General features: G+C 36.0%; 1 protein-coding gene across 1 annotated transcript in view; it reads left to right on the top strand.

Annotated features, from left to right (window-relative positions):
* The window catches only part of LOC143253805 (LIM/homeobox protein Lhx1-like), an 83673-nt gene that overhangs the window by 23902 nt on the left and 42617 nt on the right, over positions 1-17154 (top strand). The gene's annotated exons all lie outside the window — the stretch shown is intronic.

Here is a 17154-nt window from a genome sequence, read left to right as displayed (position 1 = left end):
TCTGTGTTTCATCAAAAATAGTGAACGGTATCACGGGTTATGTACGTCATCTAAAATGACGTATACTGGAGAACTGACACAAATGTGGTGTGCTTCTCAGCTAATGGTATTTGAGATATACGCGAAATTGATGGCACCCTGACTAATAACTGGTACATATACTTATCCATTATAACGCTTATTTAAGAATAAGACATGATGGGCAGGGAATCATCACTCCAAGTATGCAGCAAATGTGATGAAGAGATACCTGGAGGCAGAGAGACTGATAAAACAATAGCAACCAGGGCTTGGCCCGCATAAAGTACCGAAATATATATTATTAGTGTAGGGGCTTATATGAAATTAAGAAGGTAAAACAGCAATCAAACAACATGATCGAATTATTAAGGTAATACATAACATTTGGAACAATATTTCACAATCATCTATTGATAAACGGTTGGCAACATACATAATATGCACTATCCCGTGTAAAGCACAGTGCTGACGTGCATTCTACAAGTTATTCGCTTTTTTCTATTTTTATGTAAAATTGTTTTGTACTAATGATAAATTGATCATTTTATTACAATTACTGATTGTTTGTGACCCCTGCGTACCTGTAACGTGTGTGTTTTCATAACTGTTTCTAGTGTTTATACAACACTTTATGATCTTCAAATTTTCCTTGCTTTCTAGTCGACCGTATTTCATGTGACACAAAAGCTTTAGAACTAAATTAATATTAAAACGTTTATTCTTTACGCTTTTCTTTGTGGTTGATGTGAAGGGACCAAAGCCCTCGAAAGCTCTTATCAACTTAGAATCAACTTAGCTATTCGATTATAACCGGATATATATATATATAATGAAAATTAATGCATTTTGATAAAGTCAAGCAAACAAAATCACAAGGAAGGACTGCGTTAACAACAGCAAATCCAAACCTCTGACTAATTATATTAGTTTGTTATAAGTTAAAAAAACAAGCCGAAACAAAAATGAATTAAACAAAAGACGCTGCACTAATTGAAATTATTCTTGGCTACAAACTGTAATGTGGGATTATAAAATATACCCTAGGTTTTGGAGGTTACTGAAGAAGTAGGACCCACATTGCGGTGGGGATACACCGTCTATCAGTCTTAACTTCCATTCGCCAGTCTCACATAAGAAATAAAAGAGTACCAATAGATATAGAAATAGAAATTATGAGAACGAGATGTGGGTGCTCAATCCCACAACGTCCCTTATCTATATCTCCTTTCACTGCCTGCAGACAGTTGTGGGAAAGTGACTGCTCTCCAAAGTGAAGAAGAAAAATTAATTGAAATAAAAATAAGAATAAGAAAATGGGGTACTACCATTTGGGGTAAGTAAGTTGAAAACTTACCTATTGAAGTTAGCATTCCAGTCCTTAATATGGTAGAAAGGCACTAACTTATAGCACAGTACACGAATTATACTACTGTGAAGCGTCCCATCCAGTTATCTAAATAAACTAGTATAGCTCCCAACCACTGTCCATTTATTAACTCTTCTGTCTACATGTACCCTGAGATATTTTCAATTATTGTTCAAAGTGTGTGTGTATTAGTTTGTTTTTACTTAAAAAAACAAGCCAATACACACACACTTTTAACAAATAATGATGTAGATGCATAAAATCCCCCAGTGGTACAGCGGTATGTCTGCGGACTTACCTTGTCAGAAACTTGGTTTCGATACCCCTGATGAACAGAGCACAGATATTCACCCTTTTTTTTTTTTTTTTTTTTGGCTTTGTACGTAATAAGAAACAACGACAACAAGATGTGCGAAAGTAAAAATTAAAATGCCTTTATTATATTTGCAAAGCTGAATCTATTGTTTTTTGGTTTTGGTATAGTTATAGTGATTTACCTTCTTTCAAACCTATTTCGTTATTTACCTAAGGAAGTAACTTTCGTTTATTTCTTGCAAGGAGAGACCGCACGCTACTCGTGGAAATTTGGATGTTTTCTTTATGTACCTTTGACAGCTCGAAGTATGAGGTCGACCTCAAAAATTGCTAGCTCAGTTTTTCACAGAAAAAAGGCATGTTAACGCAGACAGAATGAGCGCATATCGTCACATCTCTTGGGCATCTAGTACACGACTGGAAAAGGCACGACACTTGTCTGGCTGCCTGCGTGTCACCGCGTGCTAAAGGCCAAGGATCGTAAATTGTCACTTTGATCAGTAGCCGACTTGCGTGACTTCAGTTTCTGAAGTTAAATTATACGAGGGTTAAGTCTTGTTCTTCAGCAGATAAATTATCATGCAAGGATTTTTTATTCTTTGCATTCGTTGACCTTTGAATGTTGCGGCGCTCGTGGAACAGTGACAGGAATTGTTGGCGTCGTGGTTATCGTTTAGAACTGCGCAGCACAATAAACTTTGGGCTTCTAACTCTTATCAAGAAGCTTTGAGTAAGAACCCCTTTCAAAGTGCGTTGCTTTCAGGTACGGCCTCCGAAAACTTTGAAGGTAGATTATATTTCAGGTGCACTTAATTTTGTTTTTACAGCCCATGTTATTCGTGATAGCGTTTAACACTTTTTTTTTGTTAATTTCTATAAAAGTTTTTGAAAGTTATCTATTTGTAACATTATATTTCACTCACTTGTCTTATAAAGTTTACGTCCAACTTCTGGCTTGGCATGGCCAGGTGGTTAAGACATTCGACTCGCAACCTGAGAGTACAGACTTCGAATCCCAGTTACACCAAATTTGCTCGTTCTTTCAGCCGTATGGGAGTAATAATGTGACTGTCAATCCTACTACTCGATGGTATCAGAGTAGCCGAAGAGTTGGCGGTGGGTGATGAGGACTAGCTGCCTTCCCATTAGTCTTACACTGCTAAATTAGGGACGGCTTGCATAGATAGCCCTCCTATAACTTTGCGCGAAATTCAAAAAAAACAAACCATCCAGCTTTTGCTGTATTTCTTGCCTTAAGGTAGCTACAGATAAATAAAACAGTAATTATGATAATTTCTGGTCCAAGATAAATCAGAGAGATTTCATACTCTCCACCCGTCGCTCCTTTTCGAGATTATATTGGATAATGTCAAAGTGGCCGGGTGGTTAAGGCGCTCGACTCGCAATCCTAGGGTCGCAGGTTCGAATCTCTGTTCCAACAAATATGTTCGCCCTTTCAGCTGTGGAGGCGTTATAATGTCACGCTCAATCTCGCTATTTGATGGTAAAAGAGTAGCCCAAGAGTTAGCGGTAGGTGATGATGACTAATTGCTTTTCTTCTAGTCTTTCACTGCTAAATTAGGGATGGTTAGCGCAGATAGCTCTCGTATGACTTTACTTAAAAATGCACAACAAAGAAATCTTCGAAAACTCAGAAAATCCTGTTCAGATCCATAATGATCAACGACCCGGATCATATTTCTGTTGTGATGAGACTTCTCAGCCTTAATGTGTTCATGTAGTACACATAGTAACATCTTCTCCATTATATATAAAAGAAATGCTTCTAAGTAATCCTCAACTGAATACACAACAAATTTGGGGATGACTGTCCCTTACCAGTTTTCCATCTTGTCTAAACTTTTCATATACATCTGTATATTAGTTTTCGAGATACACGATTAGAAACACAGACAGATACACATACATTGACCCGGTACAATCCCCCCCTCCTATACACACATGAGGATATCAGTATTTTAACATTACTACTTCAGATGCTCATTTATTTTTAAAGCAGATCCGAAAGACCATATTTACGTCGTTTTGTCAAAAATCCTTGAAATAAAAGGTACAAATCATAGCATTATACTTTGTGACATTACAGGTATGTGTTGTAAGTGGCCAGCGTGCCGGGATGTGGAAGGGAAACGTCAGAGTTTCACGTCACGATACAGCTGAACACGCACCCTGCTTTCATTATACGGTACATTACTAGAGTGACGCCAGTCTCGTTTTTTGGTTCAAACCCAATTTGGTGACAATTGCTGTGCTGCCGCCTTCCCTCTAGTTAGTAAGTCAGAATTAGCTGGTGACAGGTGTTTTGCTACTGTCGCCCCTCTAGCTAATAGTTCAGGATTGGTAGGCGTTGAGCTCCTATCGTCCCTGTAGTTAGAATAGTCAGAATTAGCTGGTAGCAAGTGCTGTACTTCTGTCTTCCCTCTGGTTAGTAGGTGAGAATTAGCTGGCGACAAGTGCTATGCAACTGTGTTCCCTCTCGGTAGTAAGTCAGAATTAGCTGGTAGCTGGTGCTGTACTGCTGTCTTCCCTCTAGTTCAGGGGTGGGCAACTTATTTTTCATAGTGGCCACAACTGTGGTTAATGAAAACAACGTTGGACACACTATTAAAAAAAAAAGAAATGTTAGTTTAATCAAAATAATTGCATTTCAACTAACCTTCAATGTGAAAATTGATGGGGGTTTTCATCAATAAGTTTTCTGAAATTTGGCTTAATATCTATGCTCGATGAGTATCTTAGCTCTGCCTCTAAATTTATGTCAGTAAACCGAGATCTGTATCTAGACTTGAGAAAATCTAGCTTAGAAAATGTTGACTTACACACCCATGTGGATCAAAACATGGAAAATAATTATGAAATTGCTATCTTTAAATTTGGAAGACACTCATTTATCATAATAGTGAGCCACATCTCTCTGATAGAACATTTTTCTTTACCTTTTATGTGTTCTACACTTTGCAGGGTAAGCATCTCGTCTTCAAATCCACACTTATACAAAGACAAAAAATATGTAATTTCCTTACTGAAATTTCTGAAGTCGAATGGAAATGAATGATATAAAAATTATTTTTTTTTTAAATTCGGGGAAACGTGATTCAAATTTTTGAGATACATTTTTGATCCAGTTTGCATAGAGATCATCTTTAGCATCAGAGAATCAGTCCTTATTATTTCTTAGAAAACTGTTCAAATTTTGCAAAATATGTCAAATCATTTTTTTTAATTGTTTCGCAAGGAGGTTTAGTTTTAATTGAAATTCATGAACAGACTGTGATTGCTCGCTTATTATTTTACCTCTTACTTGAAGCTTCATATTCCAATTATTCAAGTGAGCTATCATGTCGCACAGAAAGTACAAATCACTCTGCTATGACAAAGTTTCAATTTCAGGAAAATTTTCAATCTTACCTTTTTCAGCAATATATTCTTTTATTTCAGGAAATAAGGAAGTAAATCCTTCCAAGACTTTACCTCTACTTAACCATCTTACATTTGCAAAATCAGTAAGATCATCAAAAGTACAGTCACTGCTTTTCTTCAAAGACTTAACAAACTGTCGATGGATGAGAGAGCTTCCAATTCTAATATAATTCACAATTTTTACAACAATGTCCGTCAAATTTTACAGTTCATCACCTTTAGACATCTGAGCACATACATTTTTCTGATGCAGAATGCAATGGAAAGATGGCAGCGTGGACTTCACATTATTTTCAATTAAATGCTGCTTCAAATGAGAAACAAATCCTAATTTTACCCCAGTCATGGCAGGAACACCGTCTGTTGTGACAGAAACCAGTTTCTAAAATAGAGATTGAATTTTTTTTGACATTTCAAAAAATTTTTCAAACATGTTTTCTCCATGTGTTCGATCTCGTAATCCACAAAGGCCAAGCATTTCTTCTTTCACTTGAAGATCTGAAGTTACATATCGAACCCAAAATATCAACTGTACAGTGTCACTAACATCTGTTGTCTCACCCAGCGCCAACGAAAAATACAAAGAGTATTTTAGTTGTTTAAGTAACTGATTTTCTATGTATTTCGCTAACTGTAGCATTTTGCGGAAAATTGTTCTTCGACATAATTGCAAATTATTCACTTTTTGAAGAATATTATATTTTATTTTTGAATCATAATTCTTCAAGAGTTTCAAAGACTACCATCAATATTTCTTTTACCAGATGAGCATCAGAAAATGATTTCTTTTTTTGAGCTAGAATCCAAGCTACTTTATAGCTAGGTAATGTAACTAGTTCTGCCGATGATAAAAAATCTTTTCAGGCCTCCCTTTTCTCATTGTAGTTTTGCTTTCAGACGGCTAATTTCATTCATACGATTTTTGCTATCAAGTGGAAATATTTACGTCAAATTCGTTGTGATAATTGTTGCTTAAGGTTGTTTACTTTATTATTCTTAAAAACTTTGTTACACACTGGTTTATTATTAACTTCAATCACTGTAAATTCCAACTCCCAACTTTCATTAAATTCTCGCTTCACGTTTTTCCAGTCACGCGCTATTCTCTTTTCGTCAGTAAAGCCAGAATCAGTTAAACTGTCTTTATTTTCTGAGTGTTCACCGTCATCTGGATTCTTTCGTTTTCCAGTTATCCGCTTATCTGTATTATGGGATTAAAAACGAAATATATATAAACACTTGGAAGTTGCACAATAAAAATATGTTTTCAAGCGCATGCAAAACAACGCATCTCGATAACAAATATTTAAACCAGACTGAGGTTACAAAATGAGCGGAGTCTGTGGTAGTAATAAAGCGTGCGACTATAGCGATGACGTGAGGCAGTGCAGTTGCTGGTTACCCAATTTGCGATAAAAAATAAATGATGAAAAACGTTGATTCCTAAACCCGAGCTGGGCGCAATTGTGCTATCCACTGACCACATGTGGCCAACGGCCATGGAGTTGCCCACCCCCGCTCTAAGTTAGTAGGTCAGAATTAGCTGGTGACAGGTGCTGTACTGCTTTCTTCCCTTTAGCTAGTAGGTCAGAATTAGCAGGTGACAAGTGCTGTACTGCTTTCTTCCCTTTGGTTAGTAGGTAAGAATTAGCTGGTGCCAGGTGCTGTGCTCCCATCGTCCCTACAGTTAGTAGGTCAGAATTAGCTGGTAGCAAGTGCTGTGCTCCTATCGTCCTTCTAATCAGGTGAGAATTAGCTCATATGTGCATAAGGTGTTGTTAAAGTTGCAAAAACTTAACACTGACGTAAATGTCTCTGGTGTTTCTTCAGGAAGCTGTTCAAACGGCGCAGGACCGTTTTGTTATGTTAATTAATTATTTTTAAATATTTAACAAAGTGAAGAATGAAAATTTTATGCCTAAATAAAACATTACTGCGCACCAAGACTCGGTAGCGACAGGGCGCATGCGTGAATAAAACATTGCTGAAAAATGAATTACCAATAAGTTTTTCATCTTTTTTTTTTGTCTTGAGTGTAGAAGGTAACGTAATTGGATGATGATTATACGATTCGGCCAACAAACATTTGCTAATTAACAATTTGTTTCTTTTTATCACCTGATTAATAATAATTTTCCACAAACTCTTCACAGTTTTTCTTCGTTATGGCGGAACGCTGTTCATCGTGATACTTCCAGGGGCACAGTGTGTTTTTAGATATATATAAGATTCCGAAAAGAGGAAGGTCAGTAAGCAACTCCAGCTCTTTTGGGCGATTTTCTGTCACTTCTTCTATTACACGAGCACAGTATGTTAAGGTGTATGACGTTTCGCACATTTTGGACCCTTCGATTCAAAGTATTTTGTAATTAAAAAATAATTTTCTTCATTATTTGACTAATAACAACGATTGCCCCCCTCCAAATGGCACAACAACATGGCTGCCGATTTACAACGCTAGAAACCCGGTTTCGATACCCACTGTGCGTAGATAGCCCATTGTGTGGCTTTGTGCTTAAATAAAAAAAACCGCTTTGAATAAATACTATAAAGGCGGAAAACTGTTCCTTTAAACCCTAGTACCTTACCTGTTTAAAAAGACGGCCCCAAAGACCAAATGATTCGTAAATTAAAATCAGAAACATTAAACCCTGTTTAAAAAGACGACTGCACAAATCAACTAGTTCATAAATATTGATATCAAATTATTAGACCTTGTTTAAGAAGACGGCCACGCAGACGAGTTAGTTCATAAATATTTACATCAAAATTATTAGACCCTGTTTAAAGGTTCGTAAATGCATCAAAAACATTAAACCCTGTTTAAAAAGACGACTGCACAAATCAACTAGTTCATAAATATTGATATCAAATTATTAGACCTTGTTTAAGAAGACGGCCACGCAGACGAGTTAGTTCATAAATATTTACATCAAAATTATTAGACCCTGTTTAAAGGTTCATAAATGCATCAAAAACATTAGACCCTGTTTAAAAAGACGACTGCACAAATCAACTAGTTCATAAATACTGATATCAAATTATTTTACCGTGTTTAACCTGACGGCTGTGGCGTTTGTACATATTTTTAGAAAAGCTTTACTGACCGATTTCTCATTCTTATTGGTTTCTTTACATTGAAGTTTGCAGTTTGTTTCGTGGAAAGTTGAAGTTTCACGACTGATACTTGAGGATTTATATTTTGTTTTAGATTTCCGCTCGTGTTTTATTGTGTTGTGCATAACACAATATTTTAACGGACATCGATAAAAGCATTCTTCCATCTTGATTTTGTAAAGTTTTTATTTGGTAACAGTTCATGACAACACAAACACGGGCAAGTTGTTTTTTATACTCTCAGTTAAATATTGTTTTAGAAGTCGGCATCAGACAACATTTACGATCAAGCTAATAGACTTTCCAGTAGACCGACTATGGAAAGAATGTGTTGTGTGCTGGCACGTGACCCAAGCTCTCGAGAATGGGCTCCACGAGGTCTTCCACCGAGTTCCAACCTATCAGGCTATCACGCAACAAAGTTCCCACACCACTGTCACGTCGGTATTCTTGCCCGCTGATTACATTTACAGTTTCCATTGTTGGGCTGGAAACTTGAAATAGTTAGGTTTTGAATGCCGTCTCATATCTGTTATCAACTCTTTTTATAGTATTAAAAGCGTTAAATTATCACCTTTCTATCAAATGCTCAAGTTATGGAGGCTGAAGATAAATTTTAAAAATTCTATATATCTATACACCACACATCTAATATAAAAAGTTGTAAGCAGTATATATAAACCCATGTCATGGTGCATATTTGTGAACCGTGTGATATGTGTAAATACATTTAACGGAACACACACTAAGTAAGTACTTCGTTACGCTAGTGAAGAGTTGAAAGATGTTAGCCATGTATTAACTGTCATCTCTTCACAGTATAGGTGGGTTATTATGTAGTTGTTAATGAAAATTGGCATCGCCGGTTCCGATACGGGTGGTGTATTTTATGTTTGTACCACAATGCAGCTTTCACAGTAGCACTTCAGGCAAGATTATCGTATCGGTTTCTGCAAGTACACAGGTTCGAATTCCTTAGTTTGTTACCTACAGACTTCGTTATTCCCAGTTGTTCCAACTACGAGTTTGGTGTCCACCTAGTTTCAAGTTGACAGCTGTGAATTAAACTATACAAGTCTGTCACGTGTATGGCAGCTTTCTTGCACGACAGATGGGTAATGTAAGGTTGGACACATCCGGGGGAGAAAGTCACTACTAGGTTCTTTACGAGAGAAAAAAAAATCTGAGTGGGCCAGGCGTGGCCCTAGTGATTAGCTTGCCGAACCGTGGATGCGAGGGTTTATTATTCCTGTCCCGTTGCAACAATATCGGGCTCCAGTCACTTAGTCTAAACTTTGGAGCTGGTGGTGTATCAACAAAAACGTTTTATTTCTTTTAGCTACCACCGACTATAAGCGCATAGCCATCTTAAAATTTTCAACGAATAGACTTACCTTATCGGGATTTTCATTATATTTAAGAACAGGTAGACAACAATGCCGTAACTCGAGCCGAAGTCACAATCTCCCTAGTTGGTGTGGAGACATGATCCCAGGAGATATTTCACACGTCAAGATTGTCAGAAACGCCGCTTTTACATTTGCTGTTTTTTTTTTTAAAACGAAATATATACTAGCAGAAAGGACAGCATGAAAATATTATAAGTTTATGTTATAGAACTACTCTTTTAGCTTTATTTACAATCAAAATTTTCTTACACTTTTGATATAAATACCTTGACGTTGTTCTCTCTGTCACTCCGAGATGTTTCTGGAGAACTAGTCAATAAATTTGAAAGTTTTTTTATATTTTGTACGTTTCGTTATTTATTAACTCTGTTAATAACTACATACGAGCAGAATTTGTTTGTATGTTGTTTGTTTTTAAATTTCATCGTAGAGCTACATGCAGCCTATTTGCGCTACACGTCCCTAATTTAGCAGTGTAAGACTAGAGGGAAGAAAACAGCTAGTCATCACTACCCACTACCGACTCATGGGCTACTTTCTTACCAACAAATAGTGGGATTTGTCGTAACATTATAATGCCTCCACAGGCTTAACAGAGTCATTACTTATAGCGATATCTGTTTATTGTTACAGTTTGGCTGGACGTGGCCCAATAAATGAATGTGTTGGGCTGAGAATCTAAGAGTCGAAAGTTTTTTTTGGTATGCATCGACTTAAGATTAATCTGAGCTAAACAATAAATTCACTTTTGGTTCCCTTTAGTTTATGTTCTGATTTCATACAATATTTTTCTTATGGTATACATCGAATTTAAAATTAATATTAGCTAAATAATAAATTCATTACTGGGCCCCTTTTTTTTACGCCATCACCTCACATGTTTTTTTTAGTATACGTCAACTTCAAGATTAGTCCTAGCTAAAAAATAATTTCATTGGACGAGCTGTAACTTCCGTTTTATTTTTTAAAAAGGTTTCATTTCCATCTAACCCGGTATTATCATTGGGCTTACAGACAAGGGACCGTATTGTAATGAAACAGGGTCAATAAAATGAAAATAATAACAGTTATTGGTTGTAAATGGTAGTCGTTATCCGACCCTGGCAGTGTTCTCAGAAACAGGTAATTTTCCGGGGACAATAGACCCGGTAGAATAAGATAACCGTGAAGTAAATGAACCAACTCGGTTGCCTCAAACACCAGAATCAACATATTATATAATTAAGTTAGGTTGCTAGCATAGTTTTAGTTATGTTTTTTTTTTTTTTCTTTTGATATATAATGGAGCTATAGATGGTGCTTTATTAATTTAATAATACCTCGTTCCTTGGAAAATAAAGCATACGGATGTTTTAATTTTTACGACTATTTTTCTTTATTTTGTTTTTTCTGTATATAATTATGATAATTTCTGGACTTAAATAGAAGTTGAATAATATTTCATTCAATAGAAATAAATACAAATTGTACATTTCCTCGCAATATGGCAAATAACAAGAGCTATAAACATTCCGAGAGGGTTAAATAACAAGTGAATGAAACGGTACTCTTCATGACGAATATTGTAAACCCACCACGTGACACGTGCGAAGATCGGTACTGGTACCGCATACTGTATTATTCCGAAGTTCTTTCCCGGGCACCAGAACTAACTCAAAGGAAAATGTAGATTGAGGGGGAAACAGAAAATTAGAATTAGCTACGCTTCTTATTTGTTGCATAAAACATCTTATTGCACACGTTTCAAGAAAGGTGTTGGAATAAATGAAGTCACGCACTCTTGGAGACATAAAGCGAGGCTTAACAATAAATGTTTTTTTGTTGTTGTTTTTTTTTTTTTTTTAGTTCCTGATTCCAGTGCGAACTTAAGTGCGATTTTCGAACACGTGCGTCTGACTTAACGTTGCATCTCTAGCTGCTCTACTTACCAAAGAACCAACCACCGCGTTTGTACGTAACGCGCCGAATATCATGCGTTTTCTCTGAATTCCACGCTCGTAAGATCATCTTAAAAATTTCATGTGTTTATCACCACTCATTTACACCCTATATAAAATATGATCTTGGTTTAAACCATGAAGTTAAGGGTAGTAATATCGTTTGAGGATTAGCTTAGTGTGTGTGGAGGGGTAGTTTTCAATTCAATACAAGTGCCCAATTCAAGTAGGAATTATTTTGTTGCAAAATGAACATTTTTCGGCATTATTAGTTTCTTTTGCTATTGTTAACTGCAAAACTGCTCATGAGCGACCTCTGCTGTGTTCACTGTTGGTATCGAATCCCGATGTTTAGCATTATTAACCATCATTGTTTCCTCTGAGTCAATGGGAGGGGGAGGCAGCATTGTTTTTAGTTTGCCTGTTATTAAGCACAAGCCTACACCATGAACCATCTCTGCTGTGCCCATAACTGGTATTGAAACCAGGTTTTTGGCATTATCCAACTCTAATTACTACTGATTTGTTTTGTCGACACTGTGTGTAGCGTACATGTTTTATTTTCAAAAATTATCCGTTCAAAGTTGGTTATTTTTCTTTGATACCTTTATACTCGTAACTAAATTTTCAGGCCCTCTACCCGCTGGGACAGCGGTAAGTTTACGGATTTACAACTCAAAAATCAGGAGTTCGATTCCCCTCGGTGGACACAGCAGATAGCTTGATGTGGCTTTGTTATGATAAAAACACACACACACATTTTTGAGTTTTCCTTCCCTTTTCCAAAACGTTTTCTAACCCATTAGACTGTTTCCTCCTTGAAGACTTAACATGTAAGATCTGATGCGTGAAGGTAATGGTTTAATGAATATAACGTGTAAAATAATCAAGACACGAGGTAAAATCGAATAGTTTATAGTACATTCGTAAAGCTCAAATTGATCATTTCTTTTGTGCGTTGGAATTCAGTGTCAGGTGTTAATATGTACTGGCACAATACTGGATCAAGATGGGTATGGATGGCTGAGTCTGATTTTGTTCAACAATGATATAATAGATTTTTTATTGTGCCTTCTTTTTTCAATGCGACATTGGGTAAGAAATGAGATATGCATTTTGCCAGTAACTTTATTTTCCATAATAAACAACGCATCGTAAAAAAAAACGAAAAATGTAGTTCACATCATACCTTATTCGTCTTTTTTCCCCCTCAAAGGGAACTGACTTCGGAAGGATTGCAACTTGATGGTTGCCAGTTTTAAATATATAGGATGCTAACACCAACGACACTGTATTATAGAGGATATATGTTTAATCGAATTGAGCTTCTATGGTTCATTCCTGGCGAAGACTATGGTTAATTATAGATTTTCGAACGGCAATTTTATTTATGTTTCTGCTCCTTCCAGTGAAAGATCGACAAATCTGAGAACTTATAACGCTTAAAATCTAAAAATACTTGAAAGGTAGAATCCCATTGGTAAAAGTAGTCCCAATAAACTGTGATATTTACTCTGCAATGACCAGAGAAGACTAGAAAAGTAACAGCCTACTCAAAATAATAGTCTCAGTGAACTGTGATAGTTGCTGTACTCTTAACAGGATCCGTAAGATTAAGAACTGTTTAAATATTATTTTTACTACAAATTCAGCTTGTGATTAAGAGGATTAAGAAATGAAATTTACCAAACATCCGTAATTATTGGTCAGAATGTTTCGTTAATTACTTTTCAACATTTTCCACGAAGCTGGAACAAAGTGATGGAAACAGATTTTAACTTATCATGGTTATTGTTTGAAACTAACAACTTGTATTTTCCTGGAAACGTTTTTGTTCTTACTTTTGTAAATGATGTAATACTCGCTACAACTCATTATGTAAGGACGATTATCAACACACAATAATCCGTTACGTTGTTACTGATTTCACTAAATTAATTGATAGGTAACGTCTCAACTATATGTTTAAACAGGGTAGTGTTGAACTGAAAAAAAAAAAAAAATTCAGATCACGATGGTTCTGGAATATTTGTATGTTTGGAATTATAACGTTCTCACGGCTGAAAGGGCAAGCATGTTTGGTGTGACGGGGATTCTAACCGCGACTCTCGGATTACGAGTCGAGTGCCTTAACCACCTGGCCATACCGGGCCATTTAATGAAAACTTACTCTATATATACAGGGTGTTCGGAAAGTTCGGTGTAACTTTACGTGAAATTCAAAAACAAACTTTGATTAAATGGTTTGATTTTTAAAAATTTCTAACATCGTCAAGGTCATATAAAGAATCTGCGAAAGCGCCGTCTCGAAAATAAATTTAATTAATAGAACAATAAAATGAAAACAACTTATTCGCATTTCTTGTTTTCGTCTGGGTTAATCCAGTTCATATCATGTTACTATTAATCTTTCGAGACAGACTAGTTTAACAGTTCATTGGAAACCTGAGTTTAAAGGCACTCAAGGCTCTTAATTAGGTGTGTGTTTTGTTGTTTTTTTAAACGGTGTTAATATTGTGTTGAATAATATTTCTTTGTACGTGTCCAACTTGGCCAGGTGGTTAGGGTAATCCGAAGGTCCTGGGTTCGAATTCTCGTCTCACCAAACATGTTCGCCTTTTCAGCCGTGGATGTGTTATAAAGTGACGGTCAGTCCCACCATTCATAGATAAAAGAGTAGCCTAAGAGTTGGCGGTGAGTGGTGATGACTAGCTGTCTTCACTCTAGTCTAAAACTGCTAAGTTAAGGACAGCTAGCGCAGATATCTTGCGTAGCTTTGTTATATATTTGTAATCTACAATATTTGTAATCTTATATTTGTAATCTACAATGTTCGTCACAACAGAGGGCGCTACAAATTACAAAATAAAATATTTAAATACGCAGTTATTTAATCAGCTTGTTATTTGACAAGGACAAAGAGAAATTAATTTTCTCATAATGTGGGTTATAATAGTAAACACTTTGTGTAAGGTCTCTCTCTCTCTCTCTCTAGAATAGATTTTGTACAGCCACTCCAAACATTTGATGTATATACGCATATATATACACACACACACGTTTGATATGGTGGTGTGTGTACATTTTCTGTTAAGTATATATTTATTGCATTTTCTTGGAATTACTGGTCACAGTATTCGAAATAAATCCACGAACGTCAATACATCACTGTTAAGGGTGACACGCCGATCTGTTACTTAAGGACAGGTATCACGAATTCGTGATCGAGATAGAAATCACCATGGAAACAGGCAGAGACAATCCTAGGCCAGGTCGTTCTACCTGCGTGAGTTCGTAGACGTATACGTAAGCCTAATCGTAAGACGAGGGGTAAAAATCACGTAAGCTAAGTATACTCTAATGATGTTTCCCAGACGCAACCGAATTCAGGCGATTCTTGATTTTTATTTATGGTATTTTTTTGTAAAGATTTATTTTAAAGTAACAACAAAGAAAAACTGGCAATCATTTTTTTTACCAATTTTAACGCAACGGTAACGAATCAGAAACAATAAAGGAAAATACCAAACTGTTATACATCTGTGATCATATAAATGTTTTTGTTTGTTTATTTTGAATTTTGCGCAAAGCTACACGAGGACTAGCTGCGCTAGCTGTCTCTAATTTAACAGTGTAAGACTACAGGAAAGGCAGCTAGTCATTACCACCTTCCCTTCCAATTCTGGGGCTACTCTTTTGCTAACAAATAGTGGGATTGACTATAACATTATAACTCCCCCACGGCTGAAAGGACGAGCTTGTTTGGTGTGACGAGGATTCGAGGCTGCGCCGTTTAGATTACTTGTCGAGTACCTTGACCGTGCCGGGCCAATAATAAATGTTTGTATTAGTTAGTGCCAGCTGTTTCTTGCAAAGTTCCTTTTGCTTGCTTGTTTCGGTTATGCCTCCAAAGCTATGTAGTGTCTGTCTGCACTAGCCAACAATAATTTGTTAACTTACAGACTAGAAGGATGATAGCTTATCAGCAGTACTCACCGCCAACACTTGGAGTACTATATTTAACTAGTAGAATTTGACAGCTACTCTTATTACGCACCCACAGCCACAAATTGCAGAGTCCTTTGTAAGAATGACACAAATACCATCTCTACTACCTCGATTGATATTGGCCTTCCTTACATTTAATTCGTTTTTTGAAAAGGTTTTATTTTACGTTATAATGTTACGCCTATCCGGAATAGCGATCTAGTGCGTCGAAAAACTGTGAGAATAATCAACGTTTGTTTTCCATAACAGTTTGTAATAACTCGCTGTGCTAAAAGTACACCATTATCTAAGGCCTTTTAAACAATTTGACAAATCGACCAGTTTGCTTCAGGAGCGTCGCCAGGAGGTGTTGAATAACCAATGTAATATTCTCAAAAAGTATAAAAAGTCCACTGTTTTTTTTAATATAAACATATTTGGAAACGTTTTTACCCAAGATGTTTACTACTGAACATCTAGTTACTGTAAAGTGAAACAACTTTCTCCTCATTTTACAAGTTCCACTTAGACTAAGATTAGTAATTACCTTCATTCCTTGTATAGAAGAAAAGATCAATATTTTTTTTCAAATAACACACCAATACCACTACTCACATACATGGTCTGCACAGTGCTGGCCACGCCCCTGCTCTTTCTTTCACGCGCTAAGTTTCGTGTTTCACAATGATGAAAATGAAATAACCAAACATTTAGGAATAATTTCTTTGAATAGTTGCATTTAATGGAAACGTTGTGAAGTAAGAAGTTCTTATATATAAAGTTAGACCATCATCACGTTTAAGGTTAGCTCTTAGTTCTAGCGTCAGTACACGGTACTCAAGATGAAAATATAGAATATTTTACCTATTTTGGTACGTTTTTATCAGTCTTTTTACTCGAAACTAGGTTCGAACTATTTCTGACTTCTTTTGCTTGATTATTATCTGGGTTGCTTTTTCGTGTTTCTCTTTTTACAATGTCTTACATCTAAGTCCTTTTAGCCCTATTCTTTGTACTCTCATATTCTCTTAGCCACATTGTTTATATTTTCAAATTGTTTTGGCCACGATTGTTTGATACACATTCCTACTGTTTTGTTTTGTTTTCAGTTTCTTACATTAAAGTAATTTTGACCAAAAGTATTTTCGCTTATTGCTCTTGATTTTGTTTCTTGTTTTCAAGTTTGGTCGTAATTATGTAGTGACATATTACTGACCTTAATTTTAATGCTGGTCATTTCTCGACTTCTAATAGACAAATAATCTCCCTCATGGCCACCAAAAATAAATAAATAAAAAGCATCGATACGAAACATAATTCTGAAAAATAATCACTTTGAGTTTAATATAGTCGTCAAGTTTTAACGTACTTTATTGAGACTTTTATGAAAACCAGAGGTCGTGTTAAAGACACACAGAAGAGAATTATGTCGTACTTTTCACACCTAACAGGGTTACTTTCTATTCATTTATTAACTCACTTTAGACGCATTGAAGATTTCTGGTATCATTACTAATTATTCATTATTTAAAGGATTGATATGTGTGTTGTTTTGTGTGTT

Source organism: Tachypleus tridentatus, chromosome 6 (genome assembly GCF_004210375.1).
Source record: "Tachypleus tridentatus isolate NWPU-2018 chromosome 6, ASM421037v1, whole genome shotgun sequence".
In the NCBI taxonomy this organism is placed as follows: domain Eukaryota; kingdom Metazoa; phylum Arthropoda; class Merostomata; order Xiphosura; family Limulidae; genus Tachypleus; species Tachypleus tridentatus.
Note: the sequence above shows the minus strand (reverse complement) of the source record. Positions and strands in the feature narration are given on the sequence as shown.